The 24438-nt window shown below is 38.9% G+C and overlaps 1 protein-coding gene and 1 long non-coding RNA gene across 6 annotated transcripts in view; one reads left to right on the top strand and one right to left on the bottom strand.

Annotated features, from left to right (window-relative positions):
• The window catches only part of Dcaf8 (DDB1 and CUL4 associated factor 8), a 47184-nt gene extending 32148 nt beyond the window's left edge, over positions 1 to 15036 (bottom strand). The window contains exons 1-2 of one of the 5 annotated variants that reach the window (XM_046429083.2): positions 14915 to 15036; positions 13757 to 13830 (exon numbers count right to left, since the gene is read on the bottom strand). The gene's annotated coding sequence lies outside the window, so the exon portion shown is untranslated. The other 4 variants (XM_046429082.1, XM_046429084.2, XM_046429086.2 and 1 more) reach the window with 4 other exon arrangements.
• The window catches only part of LOC124082619 (uncharacterized), a 37969-nt gene continuing 27708 nt past the window's right edge, over positions 14178 to 24438 (top strand). Inside the window, exon 1 of the long non-coding RNA XR_006848442.2 lies at positions 14178 to 14400. This is a non-coding gene — a long non-coding RNA (uncharacterized LOC124082619). The remainder of the gene's footprint in view (positions 14401 to 24438) is intronic.

Consider the following 24438-nt stretch of genomic DNA (forward strand, 5'->3'; position numbering starts at 1 on the left):
TTTTTGCACTCACCAACAAATACAACCTTATAATCTGAAGTTTGGGACATTTGACTCAAACTCACACTACTTCACGCCCCCCCTCCCCCAGTACTGAGGATTGAACTCAAGGGTATGCTACCATTGAGCTATACCCTGAATCCTCTTTTATTTTGAGACAAGGTTTCACTAAAATGCCCAGATTTTCCTTGAAATTGCAGTTCTCCCATCTCAGCCCCGCCCCCAGTAGGTGGGGTTACAGGTGTGCATCACCAGTCTGACTCTTCTTCATTCTTCAATGCATTACATACCCCACCCCCAAAATCCACTGTTTCTACTTTTATCAATATCCACGTACATCCAGTCCAGAGCAAACCATGCTGGGCTTAGAAAAGCTGATGAGTTCACTGCCCCAGGTAGCTGGAGGAGTTTAATTAGATTAGCTCTCCTGCCTTTACTCTAAAAATAGCCATAACCCCTACCAAACTGAAGGTTAAAGAGTAAACTAGTGGAAGATGGAGAAAAAAGACCCAGGTATCATTTTAATTTCACTAAGAAACTCCAGTGGCCTATTTTTTTATGCCTTAATAAGGCCTTACATTTTTAGCCAACTATATAAAATATTAACTAAAAACCATGCAGAAGAGGAGTTTATATATTGGATAAGAGGACTTTATAGAAGCCCCAAACGTCTCTGGGGCTACTTTCCCTCGCACAAGAATCTATGTATGATAGAACCACTGGATATCCAAAGCAAAAAAGAAAGAGAGGGGAAAAAAAAAAAAAAAAAAAAAAAAAAAAGGGAACAAACAAAAACTCCTTAACCCATACACTGCACAATATGCAAAAACTAACTCAAAATGGATTCTAGGCTGGGGTGTAGTTCAATGGTAGACCATGTGCTTAGCATGCAAAAGGCCCTGGGTTCAAGCCCAAGCATCCAACACACACACACACATTAAAGAAATCACAGACCTAAATGTAGAAGTTAAAACAATACAATTTCCAGAACAAGATAAAGATGATTACCTTGTGGCCCTCAGTTAGGCAACTGTTTCTTAGAACAGAATACAAGCATAAAAGAAAAATTAATAAATTGGACATATCAAAATTAAAATCTCTTCAAAGCTGGGTGATACCCATCTGTAATCCCAGCCACTCAGAAGGCTGAGGCAACTTCAAGTTCAAAGCCCTTCTCAGAACTTAGCAAAGCCCTAAGCAACTTAGTGAGACCCTGTCTCAAAACCAAACCAAACCAAACCAAACCCTGGCTGGGGATGTGGCTCAATGTTCAATCCCTGGTGCCACCACCCCCCCCACCCCCCCACCCCCCAAAAAGCCAAGTTTTAGATGATAATATCCAGAAAACATGACTGATAAAGAATGATAATCATAATTCATTTTTAAACTCTTATAACTAAATAGTAGTAACTTGAGAAGGAGTTAATTCTTAACATTATTAGAGAAATATAAATTAAAACCACAATGAGGCCAGGCACAGTGGTGCATGCCTGTAATCCCAGTGGCTTGTGAGAGTGAGGAAGGAGTATCACAAGTTCAAGGCCACAGCAACTTAGCAAGGCTCTAAGCAATTTAGTGAGACCATGTCTTAAAATAAAAAATAAAAACGTCTGGGGATGTAGCTCAGTGGTAAAAAGCTTCTGGATTCAATCCCAGTACTACAAAAAACAAACACTCCCCACACCCCAAAAAAAACCCACAATGAGAATCCACTAAACACCTATCAGAATGATTAAAAATATTTAAATAATGAGGAAAATTTATATCAAGTACTAACAATAAATTTAACAACTGGAACTTTCATACAATGCTTATAGAAACATAGAACAGTAATTTGAAAAACGTTTTGGAAATTTCTTATTAAGGAAAACATACCATACAAACCAGGAATCCCACTCCAGGTAACCTTCCCACCCCAAGAAGCAACATGAATATCACATTATAATAAGTGCAAAAAACCAGACTCAGTTATGTAATATATACAATTCCATTTATGGTACTTTCTGGGAAAGATAAAACTGTAGGGATAAAGAGTACATTGGTACGGAGTGCAGCAGCTGGGGAGGCTGAGACAGGAGGATCTGGTGTTCAAAGCCAGCCCCAGCAATAGCAAGGTACTAAACACAACTCAGTGAGAACCTGTCTGTAAATAAAATACAAAATAGGGCTGGGGATGTGTCAGTGGTTGAGTGCCCCTGAGTTCAATCCCTGGTACAAAAAAAAAGAAAGTGAGAAGAATGGGAGGAGACTGGTGAAGATTAAAAAAAAAAAAAAAAAAAAAAAGTCATGATCTTGTTATATAATAGATAATATTCAACAATTAAAAACAGAAAATTCTCAAGGCTGTGATTATTAATGTAAGTTGACTAAAGTAGTCAATATATCACAGTACATGAGAACAAAATGTCAGGTCCTCTCACTTGAAAAGTGCCAGAAGGATTTTTTGCTGCAACCAAAGCCACTTTGTGATTTAACAGCAAGCATGTGACTTGTAAGATGAATCTGAATTACATAAAAAAAAAAATCTCCAACCCTATTGTTGTGGTGATAACTAAAAATATCAGAGGCTAAAAGTAGATCAAAGTTTTTCTAGCAACTGTACTACTGACTTGTATGTTTGTTTATTTATTGGTGCTAGAGATCAAAACCAGCCCTTTTGTGTGCTAAGCACATGTTCTATCACTAAGCTATATCCCCAGCACCTGTATGTTTGTGCTTTTTATTTTTTAAAATTTACTTCTAGTTCATTTTAAGTCCTTTGGCATCTAGGGCCTTATAAAAACTGGTCTGATAACTTTATATGACCTGGAGCCTAATGGAAACATCAACATATTTAATACTACTGGACTGTCGTTAGTCCCTTTACTAAGACTTGAACTCAGTCAGTTCTTATAACTTACATAATCCCAGTATTCTCAGTCCAGTCCATGACTCATTCTGCAATTCAACTGCCCAACTTTCCTAAAGAAACATCCATATTTCAATGAAGCAAGGTTTTAGAACTTCCTCTGAAACTGAAAGATGATGGTACAAAAATACTGAGAGTCATACAGTCCCTGGTTCCTCTTGAGAGGACAGATGTGCCCTATCACTTATAACTAAACAGATGTTCAGGGCTGATCTCCATCCAAAGTACAAATTTGCTTTTCTAGGCTCCACAGTCCATCTGGTATCAACTAGCCCTACTTTCCTTACCCCAAATTTTTGTTTTCAAAATGCAATGGCTCATTTTAAATTCATTTTTCTTTCCTTAATATTTTTCTGCTTCATAACAAATACTTCTCCAAGCCAATTTTTTACTCTGCTGCTAGCTACACTCTAACAATATAATGTTTATTAATCAGACAGAGAACCTCTGGCATGTAAATTCAAAGGACGACCCCAAAGAAGCTTGAACTCATGCTGTATAAAACATGTTTAAAGGGAGACAAAACTTTAGGTTACTTTCTAGTAAACACTTGGAGGGGTTGAATAATCAACATAGTCTCCTCTGACAAGCTGGATCAGGGAAATTAATTTCCATTTCTACTGTTCAAGATTTGACAACAGAAGAAAATCCAATTGTATACAGGCTCATCATAGTACCCATTTTTATTCAAATTATAGGCCTCTGGCACCACCCAGTGGCCCATCTGTAGACAAACATGCTGGTATGCAATATAGAAGTTATAAAAATAAACAATGTGTCCACAATCCCTTTTGCAGCCATAATCAATTTTTAAAAATAAGTATAGAATTATAATACAAGTATATCACTTTTAAAAAAATAAAAATGTTACAGTTGAACAGAGGAAAAGATTATATTAGTTTCAAGGAGAAGGAGAAGCTTCCACCAGAAATTAACTTTCAAAAAGAGCTTTAAAGAAAGGATAGGATTTCAATGGGTAGAGTTGAGAAAAAAAGATATTCTGAAGGTGCAGAATGAGCAACAACATGTAAGTTAAGAAGCTGACAGGCTCAAGAAAATATGAGAAGTAGATGACAGGCAGAGTTGATTTAATTAAAAAGTATAGTCAATAGCTGGAGGCAATACTGCTGCATGCCCATAACCCTAGCTAAATGGGAGGCTGAGGTAGGACTGAAAGTTCCAGGCCAGCCTGGGCACTTCACGAGACCCTGTCTCAAACAAAACAGAAAAAAAGAAAGGAAAGGAAGGAAGTGGGGGGGGGGGGAGGGAAGGGAGGAGGGGAGGAGGGGAGGGGAGGAGGGGAGGGGAGGGGAGGGAGGGAGGGAGGGAGGGAGGAAAGGAAGGAAGGAAGAAAATGAAAAAAGGGAAGAGGGTACTGAGCTCAGTGGAAGAGGGCTGCTGGGTTCAATCTCCAGTAGCACCAAAAAACAAAACAAAACAAAAACAAAATGAAGTGTAGTAAGTGGAGGGATGGGGGTATACTTCAGTGGTAGAGTAGCAGCATAGAATGTGCATACCAGCATCACAAAACAAAAAACACCCATACAGTAAGTTGACATGTGCTTGTTATGCATCTGATTACTTTGTCAAACATAGGATAAACTGAAATTAACAAAAAAGAAAGGGGAAACAAGTTTAAAAGCTATGGTAGTTGCCAAGAAAAGCAGTAAAGACGGCATGTCTTAGGTTGGTAGCAGCAGATGAAAATAAAAGGGAATTGACATGAGAAATACTATAGAGGTAGATAATATTTAGCTCTTTAAGTAGTTATAAAGCTGAAAGTCAACACAAGTTTTGAGCCTTAAAATCAAATGCCACAAATGAGAAGCTGACATGAGAGGGAAGAGATGAATTTTGATTTTGAATGTGTTTAAAATCCAAATTGACATGCTAGGAAGGTAATGAGAAACCAATGCAGGTAAGAACAATAATAAATAAATTAAGGCTGGGTATGGTGGTGCATACCTATAATCTGAGGCTCTTGAGAGGCTGAGGCAGGAGGATCGTAAGCTCAAAGCCAGCTTTAGCAATTCAGCAAGCTGTAAGTAACTTAGTGATACCTTATCTCAAAATAAAAAATAAAAAGGGTTGGAGATGTAGCTCAGTGGTTAAGTACCCCTGCGTTAACTCCCTGGTACAAAAAAAAAAGAAGAAATAAATTAGGAAATTAGGACCAGACATATAGATTTGTGAGTTGTCTGTACAAAGAAATTTCAATATCAGATATCTTATAAATTATACTAAAAATAAACAAAAAGAAGTACAAAAGCAAGCTCTGAGGGGCTGGGATTGTGGCTCAGTGGTAGAGCGCTTGCTTAGCACGTACAAGGCCCTGGGTTCGATCCTCAGCACCACATAAAAATAAAAAAAAAAAAAAAAAAAAAAAAGAATGAAACATTCCTTAAAAAAAAAAAAACCCGCAAGCTCCGAGAAAGGAGGTCCACAGAAAGAATCTTAAGAAATACATATCCTCAGATAAAAGCAAGAATGGAGACAGATAAATGGTCAAGAGAAGTAGGAAAAATAGTAAGTTAAATGCCTTGGAAGTCAACGATAAAAAGGTTTCAGGCAGGTGGGAAATGTCCATGTTTCCCCTATTTCCAATGCTACGGGCAGGGGCAGGGGGGGAGATATACTAAGAAAAGGCTCTAAGAGTCATAATAGCTTTTCCCAAGAAATTGCCACAGGATCTGAATTATTTTCTTCCCTATTTAAGCATCACAAACACCAGGGGGTGCTGGGGATATATAGCTCAATTGGTAGAGTGCTTGCCTTGCATGCACAAGGCCCTGGGTTCAATCCCCAGCACCACCAAAAAACAAACAAAACAACAACCCACAAAACAAAACAAAAAAAACCCACCAGGATTTAGCTATCTCTTCATTTAATTCTATAAAATAGAAATAATTTTTAAGTCACTGGAACTACAAGCATGTACCACAATGCCCAAATAAAAATGCTTTCCTTAAGAAACTAATTAGCTCCACTGGCACAGTAGAAAAATATATTTTTTTACTTTTTATTTTTCTTTATATAGGGCCCTAGTTAAGAACCAGATAAACTGGGTTCACACCTGCAATCCCAGCAGCTGTGGAGGCTGAGATGGAAGAATCATGAGTTCAAAGCTAGTTTCAGCAAAAAGCAAGGTGCTAAGCAACTCAATGAGACCCGGTCTCTAAATAAAATACAAAAAAGGCTGGAGATGTGGCTTAGTGGTCAAGTGTCCCTGAGTTCAATACCTGGTACAAAAGCAAAAAACAAAAAAAAAAACCCAACTCATTAGCCTATCAATTTACACTTTTATAAGAAATATTTAATTCTACCTTTCAGCTCATTTGCTCATCACTTGGCAGTGAAGAGCCCTGTTCTTAAAGTTAACACCGTAAAACAGAAAGAAAAGGGCTTTCATGTCAGACTTGGGTTTGAATTCTACTTTTAGTTTGTTTAGACAATACTTTATTAGTTTTGTAATCAAGCCCATGTAAATAAGACCTTACATATTTAATACAGTACATACCCCTGTACAAATGGAAAAAGATTAACGTTTCTAGACCAATATGGCTGTTAATTTCTATACAATGCCAACTCAACACAATAAACTGGGATACTGTTTCCAAAGTTGATAGCACAGCTAGTTTCCAAAGATTCAAATTGCATATATGTGTGTGTGCATAAATCTATATCCATCTACATATATTTATATATGTTTATTTATATAAAAAGACCAGTAATAACAGTATGAATTCTATTCTATGTATTTTTATATTTGTTTCCTTTGTAAAACAGGATAATATCACAACTCTGCAGGAGTTGATTTAGAGGATTAAAGATAATATATGCAAAGAGGCTGTCTGTACATAGTAGTTTTCCAACTCTGGTGCCAGATGGCATTACTTAGAGAAGTCTGGGCTTCTCTGTTACTCAGAAATGATCCTCCATACACTGTAATTTAGGACACAGTCCCAAGTCTATGAAATTTGCTTACCACTCTCACTGGCCTTTTAAAGAATTCAGAGAACTCTGTTAATAACTTCTTTTGAGCACAGTCATGTTTTGTGTACTGGGGCAAAGCAATCCATCCAGGAATTCACAACATAAGCCTCCCTCTCAAGTTCCAAGGATACCCAAGATGGAAGACTACAAAGCAAAGAGGAAGATGAGGAAGTTCTTTCTAGTATTCTATGAATAAGAAACTTCATTACTTTTTTGGATTAATGACCTCTCTCCATGTTGGTAACACCAAATGCAGAGTTTATAGTTTACTGGTTTTAATTCTAGTAATAGCTTTTTAGAGTATGTTAGGAATGCACTCTAATCCTTAAGTGCTGTTTTCCAGCAGCAAAGTTGCTACTCTTTATAATAACATGCAAGCAAGCCCATTTATCTCAATTTAAATAGTCCTAAGGGTTATCTATTTTTTCATTAGGTTTCCAACATGACTTATCTTTACCATCAGAATTCAGTCCCCATTTTATTTCAATTTCTGCCATTCACAATTCAAATTTTTCTTAAATCATTGGAAAAGCCACTATACCAAATATATAATTAATATAATTTTATATATATATATATATAAAATTTGATGCTTCAAATTTACTACTAAAAAAAAAAAAAGGCTGAAAACATCAAGAAGTACCTTCTTGCCTGGCATCGTGGTATATGCTTTAATCCTAGTGGCTTGGGAGGCTGAAGCAGGAAGATTGCAAGTTTAAAGCCAGCCTCAGCAACTTAGTGAGGCCCTAAGTAACTTAATGAGACTCTGTCTTAAAATAAACAAATAAAAAGGGCCGAGGATGTGGCTCAGTGGTTAAGTGCCCTTGGGATTCAATCCCTGGTACAAAAAAAAAAAAAAAAAAGGACAATGTACTCTCCTACCCATTTCAGGTTACAGGGCAGGTCTAATGCATAGTACCAAGTAAGTTCAACAAAACATACCTGATAATGTGGCAATGAACAAAGTACACCAAAGGAATAGTGTCTTGGTTACCACAAGAGGTAAACCTTATATTAGTTTTACAAATGGCTAGGAAAAACCAGAAAGAACAAAAAGAGGCAAGTACAAATGCTTCATATTAGAACTTGGCCAGACTGCCTTAAACATGATCTTCAGAGGATAAGAGGAAATATCTAATTTTTCAGATACAATGATGAAAACCTATGCAATGATCCAATCCATTAGACATATCACAATTCATTAATAAAATGCTAGCTTTGTTATATTAATCACTCCCCAATACCCTTGGCCAACTCAGAGCAAGTTCAGTTCATTATTTAACCTACATTACAATACATTCCTAGGGTAAGGTAGTACCTGAGAGATTGGACTTCTGACACAGAAACTATAACCTGTAGAGATAAGATGACAAGATGGCTCTAAACCCCAAACCTATAACAGGCTAATTTCAGAAGAGCTTTCAGGACTTTCTTTTCACTCTAAGAGTAGAATGACAAATTCAGTAAACAAGAGTAGGTAATCCCTTTTTCTGACAGATTTTAGCAGCAGTGAAGTTTCTTGGGTACATTTATGAAAATGAAAGATGAAATTTTTTTTTTTTTTTTTTTTTTTTTTTTTTTTTTTTTTTTAAAGAATTTTTTAATGTTTATTTATTTATTTTAGTTTTCGGCGGACACAACATCTTTGGTTGTATGTGGTGCTGAGGATCGAACCCGGGCCGCACGCATGCCAGGCGAGCGCGCTACCGCTTGAGCCACATCCCCAGCCCCTGAAATTTTCTTTATTACCATAAAGCTAATCTAAAATGCATTGGTTTTTGGCATTCAAATCAAGACACAGTAGTCCCACTTATCTAAGGGGGATTTGTTCCAAGGCTCCACAGGATGCCAGAAACTGTACATAGTATTGAACTCTTATGTATACTATGTTTTTTCCTACATACATACACTATGATAAAGTTTAGCTTATAAATGAGACATGATAAGAGATTAGCAACAATAACCAACAAAATGGAATAATTATATCATTATGTTATAATAAAAGTTATCTGAGGGCTGGGGTTATATTGTAGCTCAGTGGTAGAGTGCTTGCCTCACATACGTGAGGCACTGGGTTCAATCCTCAGCACCACATACATAAAAGAGAAACACTTGGCATATTTGAATTGTCAGCATCACCACACTTGCACTTTGGGTCCATTATTAAGGAAAATATCTATTTTTTCAATTTTCTAATTGGCAGTCATTTGATAACCCAGATGACTGCCAAGCAAGGCATAAGTGGCTATACAGCGTAGGGATACCATACAAGAAGACGATTCATACCCAGGCAGGTCAAGGCAAGGTTTCACCAAATTATGCAGAATAGCAAGCAATTTAAAACTTATGAATTGTTTATTTCTGGTCTTTTCCCATTTAATATTTCTGTATTGTGGCTGACAACAGAAAGCAGGGGGCTATTGTACACATGGTCACTACCTCCATGCCTGATACTAATTTAATTAATTCATATGCTTATATTCTAAATAGATGAGGAGAAACACCAGATCATCTGGGCTCATTGATAACCTACTAAAAAAAAAAAAAAAAATCAAAACAGAAACCAAGGGCTGGGGATGTGGCTCAAGCGGTAGTGCGCTCTCCTGGCATGCGTGCGGCCCGGGTTCGATCCTCAGCACCACATACAAAGATGTTGTGTCCGCCAAATACTAAAAAATAAATATTAAAATTCTCTCTCTACCTCTCTCTAAAAAATAAATAAATAAATAAATAAATAAAAAACAGAAACAAAAACAAAACACCCAATGCTATACTCCAGAAATATAAAACTAACATAAATTTATTCTTTATTATTATTATTATTTTTTGACAGTGCTGGGGATTGAACCCAGAGCTTTGTGCATGTGAGGCACAAACTCTACCAACTGAGCTATATCTCCAGGCCCCCGCCAAATTAACATAAATTTAAAAATAACTCTAACACTAGTGTTACACAATAAGAAACCTGTGTTAGGATACTTCCTACTCTTTTATAATCTGGACATTTCCTATATATGTTTAGAGTAACATTTCTACAGTACAAACAATCCAGTAATAAATCTGAAAATTGTATAACTAGTCACTTCATGACTTTAAAAGCCTATAATTCACATGATAGGATTCAGGACTTAGGGCATAAAACTGAATATCTGACTTCCACAACAGAGTAACCTCTATAAAATGTACCATATTAGAGTCTGTTTGCTTTTGAAATGCCAGGATTGTTTTAAAGTGGCAACAAAAAGGCTGGTTTCTTTTAGCTCTTTCTGAAGAGAAGTTTCTAACTTTAGGGCGATTTTAGTAACACTAAGGACAATGGCACTGAGACTGATTTCTTACACATTTTTTAAAAGACTGTATTACAAAATGCTCTATCAGATTGGTGGTAGGAATGAAGAAGTCACAGGCATACCTAATCTCCTACCCCAGTCATACTAGGAAATACTTTCTAATAAGATTTCATAATTCTTATGTAATAAAGTATACAAGTATTTACAGAAAGATAATAATTTTACAGCTATGATTCCCTGGATAAGAATAAGATGTTACCTGGACCATAAAATATGAATTCCTCCTGAAGGTTGGCGGGTGGGATTCTTAATTAGCACATGTGGCATTAAAGAACAGTTATTCCTCTATTAACCTATTTCCTTTTCTCCTCTGACCCTTCTTCCACACAACACAAATCTCCAGATCTCAAAAAAAATATAATTGCCCACCTCATCAATACCCCCAAGAGTCTTTACCTTAGAATAGACAATTCAGAAGCTCAATGGTGGTAATGAAAGTTGATAAACCCTGAAATGACAACTGGTCTGAACCAATAAAGTTGCCTTCAGTGCAATGTCATCAGTATACTGCAATTTCATGTAACCTTGGCTCTTCCAAAAATATGTGGAAGCCCACAAAAGAAGGTTTCTTTTTGGTATTGGGACACTCGACCACTGAGCCACATCCCCAGCCTCATTTTGTATTTTATTTAGAGACAAAGTCTCACTGAGTTGCTTAGCACTTCGCTTTTGCAGAGAGGTTTAAATTCTTTACAGTGCTGTTTTATTACTAAAATGGTCCAAGCTGAGGGTAGAGGGGGTGGCACATGCCTGTAATCCCAGTGACTCAGGAAGCCAAGGCAGGAGGATCAGAAGTTCAAAGCCAGCCTCAGCAATTTAGTGAGGCCTTAAGCAACTTAGCAAGACCTTGTATCAAAATAAAAAATAAAATGGGATAAGGATGTGGCTCAGTGGTTAAGTGTCCCTGGGCTCACGCCCCAGTATCAAAAAAAAAAAAAAAAAAAAAGTCCAGTTGTAAAATAAAAAACAACTCTGTATTCATAACCTCTTAGTACTGATTCATTGCCTAAATAAAGAGATCTTTAATAATCTTTTATAATCCATTGATAAGGTTAATATCTTGGAGAAAATGTATTTTCTCTATGACTAAAATGAAAGGCATAAGCGGTAGCTGCAGTACAGGTGGGCAACATTACAGCAGAAGAGCTCTTTCTTTTACATCACTGACAACTTGGATCAAGTGTGCTGAGAACAAGAGGAAGGAAGCAACAAACAAAGGAAATGACTGATGCTGACTTTAAGAATACATTTGGAAATATACATACACCAATATCTAGTATTCCTTCTATCCTCTGGTCTTGAACCCTAATCATTTTGTCCTGAAAGGGGTTCAGAAGGCAACCCTGGGTGGGCATTTGCAAAGTACATATCTAAGGTGAACAATTAAAATGAATGAGGGGATGGGGAGCTCAGCAGAAGAGGACTTTCTTAGCACTTATCATTAAGTTCCCTGGATTGGCCTCGAACTTGTGATCCTCTTATCTCAGCCTCCTGGGATTACAGGTGTGCACCCCCATGGCCAACCAGTTGTTTTTTTTTTTTAATGTTTATTTTTTAATTATCGACGGAACAACATTTTTGTTTGTATGTGGTGCTGAGGATCGAACGGCCGCAAGCATGCCAGGCGAGCATGCTACCGCTTGAGCTACATCCCCAGCCCCGCCAACCAGTTTTTTATTCTTATTTTTTCAGATATAAAACTTGCTGGCCCTGGGTTCAATCTCCAGTAGTCCAAAGGGGGAAAAAAAACTTAAAAATTTAATCAGAAAAATGTGTTCTAAAACAAAATGCAAATAAGTATAAATGAATTTATAACTTATTCAAAGCTGTTTCTTTTCTTTTTTAAAAATATTTTTTATATTTCTTTATTATTATTTTTTTTAATGTGGTGCTGGGGATTGAACCCAGTGCCTCATGTGTGCTAGGTAAGCACACTGCCACTGAGCCACAACCCCAACCCCTCAAAGCTGTTTCAATGACCTGCAGAGAAAACAAAATATTTTTTTGAGTGTGTACCATATGCTAGGCATAATCTAAGATCTTTATATAGGTTCTCCCATATAATACTAACAATGACTGTGAAAGGTAAGTGGTATTATCCCACTTTTAAAGATGTAGAAATTAAGAAAGAAGTTTAAATAACTCACCTAAGGTCACACAACTAATGAATCTTAATTCAATAAAATTAAACCCAGGTCTATGACAGATTTACATATTAACTTACATATACACCATCATTAAAAATGTTATAATCCAGTCTGTAATGAGCACATTCTAATCTGGGCACCATGTGGGAAAACAACCTTACCAGTATCACTCTTTTAACTGTTTCCTACTACAAATCAAAAAAATAATAGCCAGGTGCAGTGGTGCACACCTGTAATCTTACTCAGGGGGTTCAGGTGAGAGGATCACATGTTTGAGGCCAGCCTCAACAACTTAATGAGAACCTGACTCAAAACAAAAATAAGAAGGGCTGGAGATAAAGCTCAGTGGCAGAGCATCCCTGGGTTCAATCCCCAGTACTGAAAATAAAAAAAGAATCATCATAAATACTATGAATTGGCTAAGCCTACCTTCCAGAGCCAGTCAGCTTTTCTGTCATACCCTATGAACCTCAACCTTAGCACTCTTCTCTCATACTGTTGAATGCACTGGATAATTCTGCTAAGAATTCTTCAGACCAGGTACAACCACTATATATATATATATATATATATATATATATATATATATTTGTGTGTGTGTATATATATATATATATATATATATTTGTGTGTGTGTATATATATATATATATATATGTGTGTATATATATATATATATATATATATATATATATATATTTGTGTGTGTGTGTGTTTGTATGTGGTGCTGGGACTGAACCCAGGGTCTTGTGTATTCAAGGCAAGCACTCTACCAACTGAGCTATATCCCCAGCCCTACTGTATTTTTTTAACCAAAAATTTCCCCACTGTATTCTGAAAAGTTGGAATTCAGAGACAGGTCTGAGACACCAAATAAATGCAGCATCATTCACCATCCCTCAGCTTTTAGTTAGTTACAAGTGATTATTCTCTAAATGGCAAAGATGACAACCCAGAGCCCTCTGAGAGGGGAAGAAACCTGATTTGACAAAAGGCTGAACAGAATTCAGGCAAAATAATTCTTAGTTTTTTACAGTTTAAGAAACATGATCCACACAAAGGCAAAACACAAGACAAATGAACAAGAAAAAAGAGGGAGACACGGGATGGGGGACACACATTCACTTCTAGGCTTAAGTCATTTGAATACAGACAGCCATAGTCTAGGACAGAAAGTCAAAACACAGCAAATTAAACTTGGAAAAGTAATTTAACCAAAGCTGGAATGCAGCCAAGAACAATACCCAAACTCTTTTGGAAATTGTGATAGGAATTTTGACTTAAGTGGTCAACACTTAAGCTTCAGGGCAGGGTCTCTCTAGAACTTAGGAATTTAAATGCCTTCAACTCCCACTCACCTTTCCTCCTTTTATCACTGAAGTAAGGCCAGGCTGAACTCCTGAGAAAATAGGTCTGCAGATTCACTGAAGGACTGAGAAAAGTTAAAGTTTACATGGCAAAGGTGTCTATTCTACTAAACATAATAAAAATATTTATGAGGACATTTTAGTATTTTTTTTAGACCTCCTCTGAACTATTTAAAACCAGAATAACTTATCTGACAGCTCAACAATAATCCCATACACAGGGAAATAAAATGAACAAATCCAAGGATTAGAAGCCAGGCAAGCTAAGATATCCTAGCTCCACTAAAACCAGAAGTCATTTAGAAGGAAAACCTGACTCTTTTTCAACATTAAACCACAACCAAACAACCTCTCAACAAGAACGCACAGGGCAGGGAGTGGGGGTGGGAATATCGGAGAGAATGTGATAGCGCTAGTGCCGGTTTGTTTACAGAGACTCCAGCAACAATCATGAGTCAGAAATTCAAGCCGCCAGATGCTTTCCAACTAACAGGGACCAAACGGGACCGTTCTAAGGTGTCCTAAACGATTTGGAGGTGGGAGTTGGTAAACTAAGAGAATCCTATCCTAAAGAGGACAAGACCAGACGGCAACAACCGACTCCCGGTTCCTTGGACCTCGGCATTCCGTACAAGGTGCTGGGCCTGAGAACTTGGGATGGGGGAGGGGGACACATTGCGCGGTGGCCCCGAGGTGACGGGGAGACGCAGGGCGACTCGCATCCCCCATCTAAAGGGAGAAATACGAGCACACAAATGGGTCACCCGACGAAGCAAGAAGTCCCTGTGAATTATGGGGGTGGCTTTGGGGGCAACCCCAGGACAGACCTGTAGATAGGACAACCGGTCCTCCTGACAGTGACTCGGGTCAAGGGAAGGAGAAGACCTGAGCCCCAGGATCTTGGAAAAGGGATCAGGACTACTCTGTGGGGTACCGGCAAGGGAGAGGGGGGCAGGCCGAGCCGGAACGAGACACGGACCGGGTAGGTCAAGGGGGGGGTGTCCGGCTGGGGCAGTTACAAGCACGGGAGCCGGCGAGGCTCAGCAGCCCGCTTCCCGTCTTGGGTCATCCTTCTGCCAGCGGCTGCTCCGACTGTTCCAGGCCCAGCCGTCCCGTCCACTGCCGCCACCAACGCCGCCGCCATCTTACACTGGCCAGCGGCCGCCACCACCACCGCCTCCGCTCTCTGCGCTTGCGCCTGCGCCGCCACGCTTTCCGGCCTCCTTTGCGACGATGTGCTCGAGAAGACTGAGGAAAGAGTGGTCGCGCGAGCTCACGGCTCCCAACCCTCTACGGAGGACGCATAAGGGGCGGGGCTTAAAGTCAACGGAAAACTGTGTGGGGCGCGTGCGCATTACCGACGAGGCAAAGTTGTTTTCGTAATGTTGCGGAGGGCTGGCGTGTCTTGTGATAACTCAAAACACGTGCGATTTAGGGGCTTCCCAGAGTTGTGACGGAAATAAACTTCATTTCCAAGGGTCTGGTAGGCAAATTCCTGGGTGACCACCATTCTTGCACACCCGGAACGAGCAATTATCGACAGATTTCTTCTGAAAAAAACCCTTTCCTCTGACGACTTTCGTTTCCGTCAGCGGCTTAAGGAGGCGCACGTTCCCGACAGTCCTTATTTATCCGTCTTTGTAAAAGGGGCTCAAGTTTGAGGTGCAATTAAGCTATTCAGGAGGCTTTCTTCGAAGAGGGGTGATGTGAAGGTTCCCAAGAATGGGTCGGTGACGAAGCGTGATTTTTGTACACTCTGCTTCGCTCTGACACCTAAAGGAGTCCTGTAGAGGATGGCTCCCAGCTGCCAGGCTGGGGATCCATCGATCGGTCAGTTTTTATTTCTTTATCTCCCCGCCCCTTTTAACCAGAAGGTCAGGGTGCAAGAATTGGACCTTTCTACCCTTATCATCCTATTCCAAGTCTTACATTACTTCACTACTTGGTGCAATAGGCGCTCTGCTTCCATCACTGCCCTGCTGCAATTAATCAGGACAGCTGGAGTGACTTTTTAAAATGGAAGTCGGGTCATAGCCCCCTGCTCGAAACCTCTAATAGTGTCTGGCTACATAATAAAAGTCAAAATTAGCAGTGACCTCCACGCGAGGCTCTACATGATCTGGCACTTATTTCTTTGATTTTATCTCCTCTCACACTGCCTAGCTCTGCTCTGACCTTTTTGGCTGTCACTCAGACCAAAGCAGATTCCAGCCCCAAGGCTTGCTCCCTTTTCTTGGACTGCGCATCTATTAAACCTTTATTAGACTGGATTTTTCCACTTAAATCAGGTCTAGTACACCAGCTTGTATTACGTTTTTCACAACTTTTTGCCTATAATATTTAATACATAATTATGTATTTTTTAATCTAACTATCCTATAGAATATAAGCTCCTGGAGGCAGGAACTGTGTCTAAAAAAAATCTTTGTAATTTAACACGTAAAACAGGGCTGGAGTGCAAAGTAGCTATTTTATGACGACCATTATAATTTATTCTTTCTGCTAGTCAACTACTTACTGTACTACTTATTTGGGAGGGTTTGTTCTAGGTGCTGGGGTTACAGCAGTAAATAAAACCAAGATTCTAACATTCATGGAACTGACTACTGGAGTAGATGGGAATGTAGTGTGAGAAGAGACAAAGAAAGAGTAGCACAAAACTATGAGAAGTACTGTAAAGGAAAATAAAAGTGGGTTATGGGGGGTGCTCTTTTACTTTGGGAGTTTGGGGAAGGCCCCTTTATTGAGGTGATATACGCATAAAGACCTGAACTATGAGAATGACCCATGCATACTTGGGAAAGAGCATTCCAGTCAGAGGGAAAAGCAAGCTAAAGACTCTGAAGCTTGAGTGTGCTTAATTAGAAAGCCAGTGAGCAAAAGAGCACGTAAAGAAATTAGTTGGAGGATGAGCCAGGTCACTTACAGACTTATAGACCAAGGAGAGACTGAATTTTATCCTATGAAGCCACACAGGATTTTGAGTAAAAGTCACATCATTTCTTTTTTTTTTTTTTTTAATATTTTTGGAATGGGGGATTCAACCTAGGGGCACTTAACCACTGAGCCACATTCCCAATCCTTTTTATTTTTATTATATTTATTTTTTTTTGTAGTTGTACACAATAACTTTTATTTATTTATTTTTATGTGGTGTTGAGAATCGAACCCAGGGCCTTACACATGCGAGGTGAGCGCTCTACCGCTGAGCCATAATCCCAGCCCCAATCCTTTTTATTTTTTGAGACAGGGTCTTGCTGAATTGCCTCACTAAGTTGCTGAGGCTGGTCTTTTTTTTTTTTTTTTTTTAATATTTTCCTAGTTGTTGATGGACCTTTATTTTTTATTTATTCATTTATACCCAGTGCCTCATGCATGCTGGATAAGCACTCGACCACTGAGCTACAATCCCAGCCTTTTAGGCTGGTCTTGAAGTTGTTACAATCTTCCTGTCTCAGGCTCAAGAGTTGCTTGGCTGAAGAGGTTCATTCTTGTTGATTTTGTGGTTTTGGGCATCAGGGATTAAAACTAAGGGCACTTAACCACTGAGCCACATCCCCCGGCCCTTTTTATTTATTTATTTTTTAGGAAAAGGAAAAAGTTTTATTGCTTTGCTAGCAAACGGAAAAAAAAGATGACTCCTGTCTCAGAGTCTGTGATTCTGTCTTATTTTTAATTTTGAGGGCCTCGCTAAGTTGCTGAGGCTGGCTTGGAATTTGTGATCCTCCTGTCTCAGCCTTCTGAGTTGCTGGAATTATAGGTGTTCATCACTGTGCCCAGCCTGATTGATTTTTTTTAACTGCCTGCAAGGAGGAAAAATACAAGCTGAAAAACCAGTGAGGAAACTATTGCAGACCTGCAAGACTAGTGTTAAAATGGACATGATATGAAGTGGTTGGACTCAGAATATACTTTGAAAGTGGCATAGAAATGCCTTGTTAATAGATTGAATGTTAGATGTAAGAAAGAGTCAAGGATATCTCAGATTGACTTGAGTAACTGAATAAATAGCAAGGCTTTTTACTGAGCATATGGGGGAATAGAAACAGTTTTTTTGGGAAAACATTCAGTTCTATTTTAGAGATGTTAAACTGGAGATGCCTATTAAATTTCTAAATGGAGCTACTGAATAAACAATTAGAAATATGTATGTGGAGCTCACAGAAGGGAAAACTGATAAATTGGGGAGTCATTAAATTATAAATGGTATAGATAGCAATGGGATGGGGAGGGCTCAGTTAATGTGGAAAAGAAGAAATCTAATGACTGAGACCTTTAATTGTGAGGCATTCCAACTAGAAGGGTCAGAGAAGAGGAGCATTCAGCAAAAATTATCAAAAAGGAGTAGTCAGGAAAGAAAGCTAAGAAAATCAGGAGTGAAAGGTCTTACAAAACACATTCCCAAAAATGTTCCATGATGTGCTGGATAAGCTGCATCGCTCCCACTCAAAAGACCGAAGATGACTAAAAACTGACAGACTTTTAAAAAATGGAGATTTAAGATTTTGACAAGAGTAGTTTTAGTGAAGGATAGGGGACCAAAAGCCTCATCCTCCATGATCTGGTTTTTTGTATCCATTCCTTGGTGAATACCATTACTATTCCCACCCAAACAACTGCCATTAGCACTAAATTTTCCCATTCTCATTTGGGCTGTCCTATTGAATTTGAGGTTGTGATAATTATGTCTTCAAGATACTCAATCATACTAATTTCGGTGACACTGTTTTCCATGGCTGAATTTATATCATCCCATTGACCATTTATTTCATTAGCTTCTCTTTCCTTTTAGTCTACACATTCTTCCAAATTGATTGTATCTGTTTTTACAGTTTAAACTACCATCCACATACTTTGACTTTCAAGTCTTTACTTGGAAACCCAGGCTTCTCTTTTAAGATGTAGACTCTCAGACTTGATGGATGACACTTTTTTAAAAAACAGCTTTATTAAGATATAATTTATGTACAATTCACTCAAAGTGCACAACTCACAGATAAGTGCAACCATCCCCACAGCCAATTTTAGAACCTTTTCATCACCTCAAACAGACACCTAGGGCAACTCTAAGGGGGTCCCTTCTTGCCCTATGAGAGTTCTCTTTTCTTCTTAAATGAATAAATCCTACCTTTTAATTTTGGTAGTATACAAGGAGGAGAAGGAGAAGAAAGAAACCCAATACTTTAGCTATCACCTGCCCCCAATTTCCCATGCTGTCACCATTCATAAGAAACTATTATTTTCTATCTCCAGAAATTTTCATATTCTGAACTTAATATTTGTCCCCTTTGCATGGTATCAGTGATTGAAACAGGGGTACTCTACCACTGAATCACATACCCAGCCTTTTTATTTTGAAACAGGGCCTTAATAAGTTGCTGAGACTGGCTTGGAGTTCTCTTGCCTCAGACTCCAGGGTTGCTGAGATTACAGGTGTGCGTTGTATCTGGCTTTATTCTGAACTTTCATATGAATTGAATTGTATAGTATGTGGTCTTTTATGACTGGCTTCTTTCCCTTAGCACAGTTTTTCAAGTTTCGTTCTTGTTGTAGCATGTATGAGTACTGAAAGGAAAGTGACCACAACACTCAGAGCGACCAAGAGAGCTTTATTGCAGCAGTGCAAAAGAGGAGAAAGAGAGACAGAAAGAAAGAAAAAGGGGGGGAGGGGAAGAGAAGAGGAGAGATGGAGAGGGAGAGAGCGCGTGCAAGAGAGACAGAGCAAGAGAGAGGGGCCCCGCAGGAGGGAGTTTTTATAGCCTAATTCTAATGGGGTCTCTGGGTCTGCAAGCTGCCTTGTTGGCACAAGGGGGGTTAAGTGTTCAGCCTGGGGGGGGGGGTTGAGTGTTCAGTCTTGATCGGGGGCTTGGGCGTTTGGGATTGAAGCAAACAGGTGATAAAGAACCAGACAGAGGGTTTGAGTGGCCAGGTCACCCTGCAGCTAACTTTGTTTGGCATGCCCTGCAGACAACTTTTTCAGCCTGTCCTGCACCTAACAAATACTTCATTTCTTATGGACAAACAACATTCTGTTGATTGACATTGGATTTTCACTTTTTGGCTATTATTATTTTTTATTTTTCTTGCTGGTGACTGAATCTAGGAGTGCTCTACCACTGAGCTACACCCCAGCCCTTTCTACTTTTTATTTTGAGACAGGGTCTTGCTAAGTTACTTAAAGCCTTGCTAAATTGCTGAGGTTGGCCTTGAACTTTCCATCCTCCTGCCTCACTTTCTAGAGTCGCTGGGATTAAAAGCAGTGGACCACCATACCTGGCTAAATTTTTTGGATAATATGAATAATCCTAATATGAACATTCACGTGCAAGTTTCTGTGTGGATCCATTTTCATCTTTGATATGTACCAAGGAATGAAATTGGTGGATCATGTTTAATTCTGCTTACATATCTGAGGAATTCCCACTGTTTTCCAAAGCTGTCACACTATTTTACATTCACAGCAGCAAAGTATGAAGATTCTGATTTCCCCTCATCCTTTGTAATACTTGTAATCTCATTATGTTGATTCTAGTCATCCTAGGAGGTTGTGAAGTGGGATCTCAGTGTGGCTTTCATTGCAATTATCTGAAGACTAATGATGTCAAGCAAATTTTCATGTGCTTTTTGGTCAATTTTATGCCTTCTTTGGAGGAATGAGTATTCAAAGTCTTTGTGCACTTTAAAAATGGGTTGTCTTTCATTACTGAGAGTGTACATTCTAGACACAGTTCCCTTATCAGATATGTAGTTTGCCAGTATTCTCTCCCTTTCTGTGGATTGTCTTTTCAATTTCTTTTTTCTTTTCTCTTTTTTTAAATATATTTTTTAGTTGTAGTTGGACTCAGTATATTTATTTATTTATTTTTATATGGTGCTGTGGATCAAACATGTGCTAGGTGAGCACTCTACCGCTAAGCCACAACTCCAGTCCTCTCTTCAATTTCTTGACAGTCTTTTGAAGCACAAAACTTTTTTAATTTTGGTGATATACAATTTATCTCTTGTTGTTGTTGCTTGTTCTTTTGGTATCCTATCTAAGAATGTTTTGCCAAACCCAAAGTCATAAGGTTTTATCCTTGTGTTTTCTTCTAACAGCTCTAGTTTTAGTTCTTATTTTTAGGTATTTGATATATTTTGAGTTAATTTTTGTAAATGGTGTAAGGACAAAACTTTGTTTTTTTACATGACTATTTACTCAACACCATTTGTGAGAAAGTCATTCTTTTTCCACTGAATGGTCTTGACACCCTTGACAAAAATCATTTGACTGCAGATAAAGTTTTACTTCTGGACTCAATTCTATTCCATTGATCTCAAGTGTCTGTTCTTGTGCCAGTACCACACTGTTTAATCATTGCTTTGTACTGTTTTGAAAGTGAAAAATGAGCCCGCCTACTTTATTCTTTATTAGCCGTTTTGGTTCTTCCATGTCCATTGAAATTCCACATGAATTTTTATTTTATTTACTTTTTAAAAATTTTTTAGAGTACCAGGTTTTGAGCTCAGGGACACTCAACCACTGAGCCACATCTCCAGCCCTGCTTTGTGTTTTATTTAGAGACAGAGTCTCACTGAGTTGCTTAATGTCTCACTTTTGCTGAGGCTGGCTTTGAATTTGTGATCTTCCAGTGTCAGCCTTCTGAGCCTCTGGGATTACAGGTGTGTGCCACTGTGCCCGGCCCACATGAATTTTAGAATCCACTTGTCTGCATTGAATCTGGAGACTAATTGGGGAGTGTTATACTTTTTTTTTTTTTGGTACCAGGGATTGAACCCAGGGATGTTTAACCATTAAGCCACATCCCCAACCCTATTTATGTTTTATTTTGAGACAGGGTCTCACTAAATTGCTTAGGGCCTCGCTAAATTGCCAAGGCTGGCTTTGAATTCACAATCCTCCTGCCTCAGTGTCCCAAGCATCTGGGATTACAGGCATGAGCCACCACACTTGGTTGTTACAGACTTAATAAGTCTTCTGACCCACGACCATGGATATTTTCCCATTTATTCAGATCTTCTTTGATCTAATGCTTTGTAGTTCTCATGGCAAAAAAATTTCACTTCATCTGTTTTTGTTTTTTCCTTTTGATGCTGAGTGGATTTACTTTCTGGATTTCATTTTCAGATTGTTCATTATAAATGTATAGAAATACAATTGATTTGTGGAATGAGATGGACATCATTACCCTAGGTACATGTATAATTGCACGAATGGTGTGGCTCTACTTTGTGTACAATCAGAGAAGTGAAAAATTGTGTTCCATTTGTGTACAATGAATTGAAACGCAGTCTGCTGGCATGTGTAACTGATTAGAATAAACAAAACAAAACAAAAAAGAAATAACAATTGATTTGTGTGGGGGGTGGGTGCTGGAAATTGATCTTGAGGCACCCTACTGCTGAGCAATATCTCCAGCCTTTTTTTTTTTTTTTTTTCCCTTTTTGTACCAGGGATTGAACCCAGGGGCTCTCAACCACTAAGCCATATGCCCAGCCCTTTTAATTTTGAGATAGGGGCCCACCAAGTTGCTTATGGCCTTGCTAAATTGCTGAGGCTGGCTTTGAACTTGCAATCCTCCTGCTTCAGCCTTCTGAACCTCTGGGATTACAGGCATGTACCACTGTACCTGATACCCTACACTTTGAAAGGACTTGTCCTCATCATCTCTCTTTAGAGCTATTTCTGAGTGGGGCTACTGAGAGGCTGTAGGCCCTATTTGGCTTTCCCCAAGGCAAAAAGCCAACTTGTCTAGACCTCAATTTTTCCTTCCTGTCAGACAGTTGAAGGAATTTTCATGTGGCCATAGGTATGAGCTAAGGTAAAGATTTCAATGCAACTAAAGTAACTAGCACAGGAAGGTGGCTGAGACCCTTTGTTCAATTTAATTTACTTGTGCCACCAAGTTTTCTTGGGCCTCTTCCTGACTATATTTTCCTGCTGTAAAATGGATTGTTGCTATATCCACCTAACCTTACAACTTGGTCTGACAAGAACCAGCTAGTTATATGGGTAACTGATCATACAGTCAGTCACTTAATATCTCATAGCCAGGAACTGAGACTCTACTGGAGCTTAACAGCCTGCCAGAAGACACTTCTCAAAACTTTCTTTGCTAAAGATGTCACCATTTTACTCCAGAATCCTTGAGGTCTGGATTGCCAGGGAATCCACATAGGATCATTTCCTATCATATATACCTCTAGTACTGTGGAATTTTCCAGGAGACATGCCCCCCCAATACCTGTTGCTGAACCCTTTCTTGCATTCCTAAGCTGCCTTAGGATAAGAATATGCTGCCTCCAAAACTGTAAGAGCTCTGTGATAACCTGTCCATTACTTGAGGGAATATTCCAGAATGCTTCAGACCAATAGACTAAAATGTGGCAGACCCCTGCACCTTTCCAGGACTTATTTCCCATCTTTTTTTTAGTTGTAGATGGACACAATACCTTTTTTATTTTTAATGTGGTGCCCAGGATCGAACCTAGTGCCTCACACATGCTAGGCAAGCACTCTACCACAACCTCGGCCCCTTATTTCCCATCTTGAGTGTGTGTGTATATATGTGTATATGTATGTGTGTATGTGTGTGTATATATATATACACACATACACACACTCAATATACAATATATATATATATATATATATATATAATCTCATCAAGAAACTGAAAAGTACTTGATCATTAGGTTTGACTAACATATCCTCAAATACCTGATTGCCATAACCCTGGTATAGCAAAGAAACGTACATTCTGCAGAATTTCCAGGTCCAACTCACCCATTTTTTTTGGTACCAGGGACACGGTCTTGCTAAGTTGCTTAGGACCTCACTAAGCTGCTGAGGCTAGGTTTAAACCTGTAATTCTCCTGCCTCAGCCTTCCGCACTCAAGTCCTTTTTGACTATATTAACATAACTCCAGGTTAAGACACTGAGTACATACAGACTGTTGCCTATATTTCATAAATGCAAACAGCTTCTAATTTTCCTTCCTGAAGGTTATTGAAAGAATATATTCACAGCGACTCAAGAGGCTGAGGCAGAAGGAATAAGAGTTCAAAGCCAGCCTCAGCAATTTAGTGAGGCCCTAAGTAACTTTATGAGACCCTGTCTCAAAACAAAACAAAAATGGGCATTTCTCCAGTTTCCAAATGTACTGGGATTACAGGTGTGCACCACTGTGCCTGGCTTAAAGTGGGTCTTTGGACCCACTGTAAGGTAGATTTGGGCTAACATTCCATTTATGTCCTGACTGCACATTTTCATAATATAATGGGAGTGGGTCTACTACTACTATGAGGGGAGGCAGTGTGTGGTGCTTTGGGTTCCCAGGTGTCTGTGTCCACTCAGACCCTATATCCCTGTTTTCCAACTCTTTGGATATTCTTTCCTCTCATGCATGCTAGATAAGGGCTCTACCACTGAGTTACATCCCCAGCCACCTTAACTTGTAGTTAACTAAACAACTCTTTCAATTGTTAGTTTGTGAACCTATAGACTGTCTTGGGCTTAGAAACTAGCAAAGAATTTTGACTTTTCATTACAGTCTTTGGTTCAAGCTCTTCACCTCTCTTGTTTAAAATTCTCGTGGCTGTCCACCTTACTCCTAGACCACTCATGTTCTATTAGTCATCTGTTAATATTAGTTTGAACTTGTTTCCCTTACAG

This window comes from Marmota monax, unplaced genomic scaffold, assembly GCF_021218885.2.
Source record: "Marmota monax isolate L192 unplaced genomic scaffold, Marmota_monax_Labrador192_F-V1.1 WCK01_AAM20220418_F8-fsc00145, whole genome shotgun sequence".
In the NCBI taxonomy this organism is placed as follows: domain Eukaryota; kingdom Metazoa; phylum Chordata; class Mammalia; order Rodentia; family Sciuridae; genus Marmota; species Marmota monax.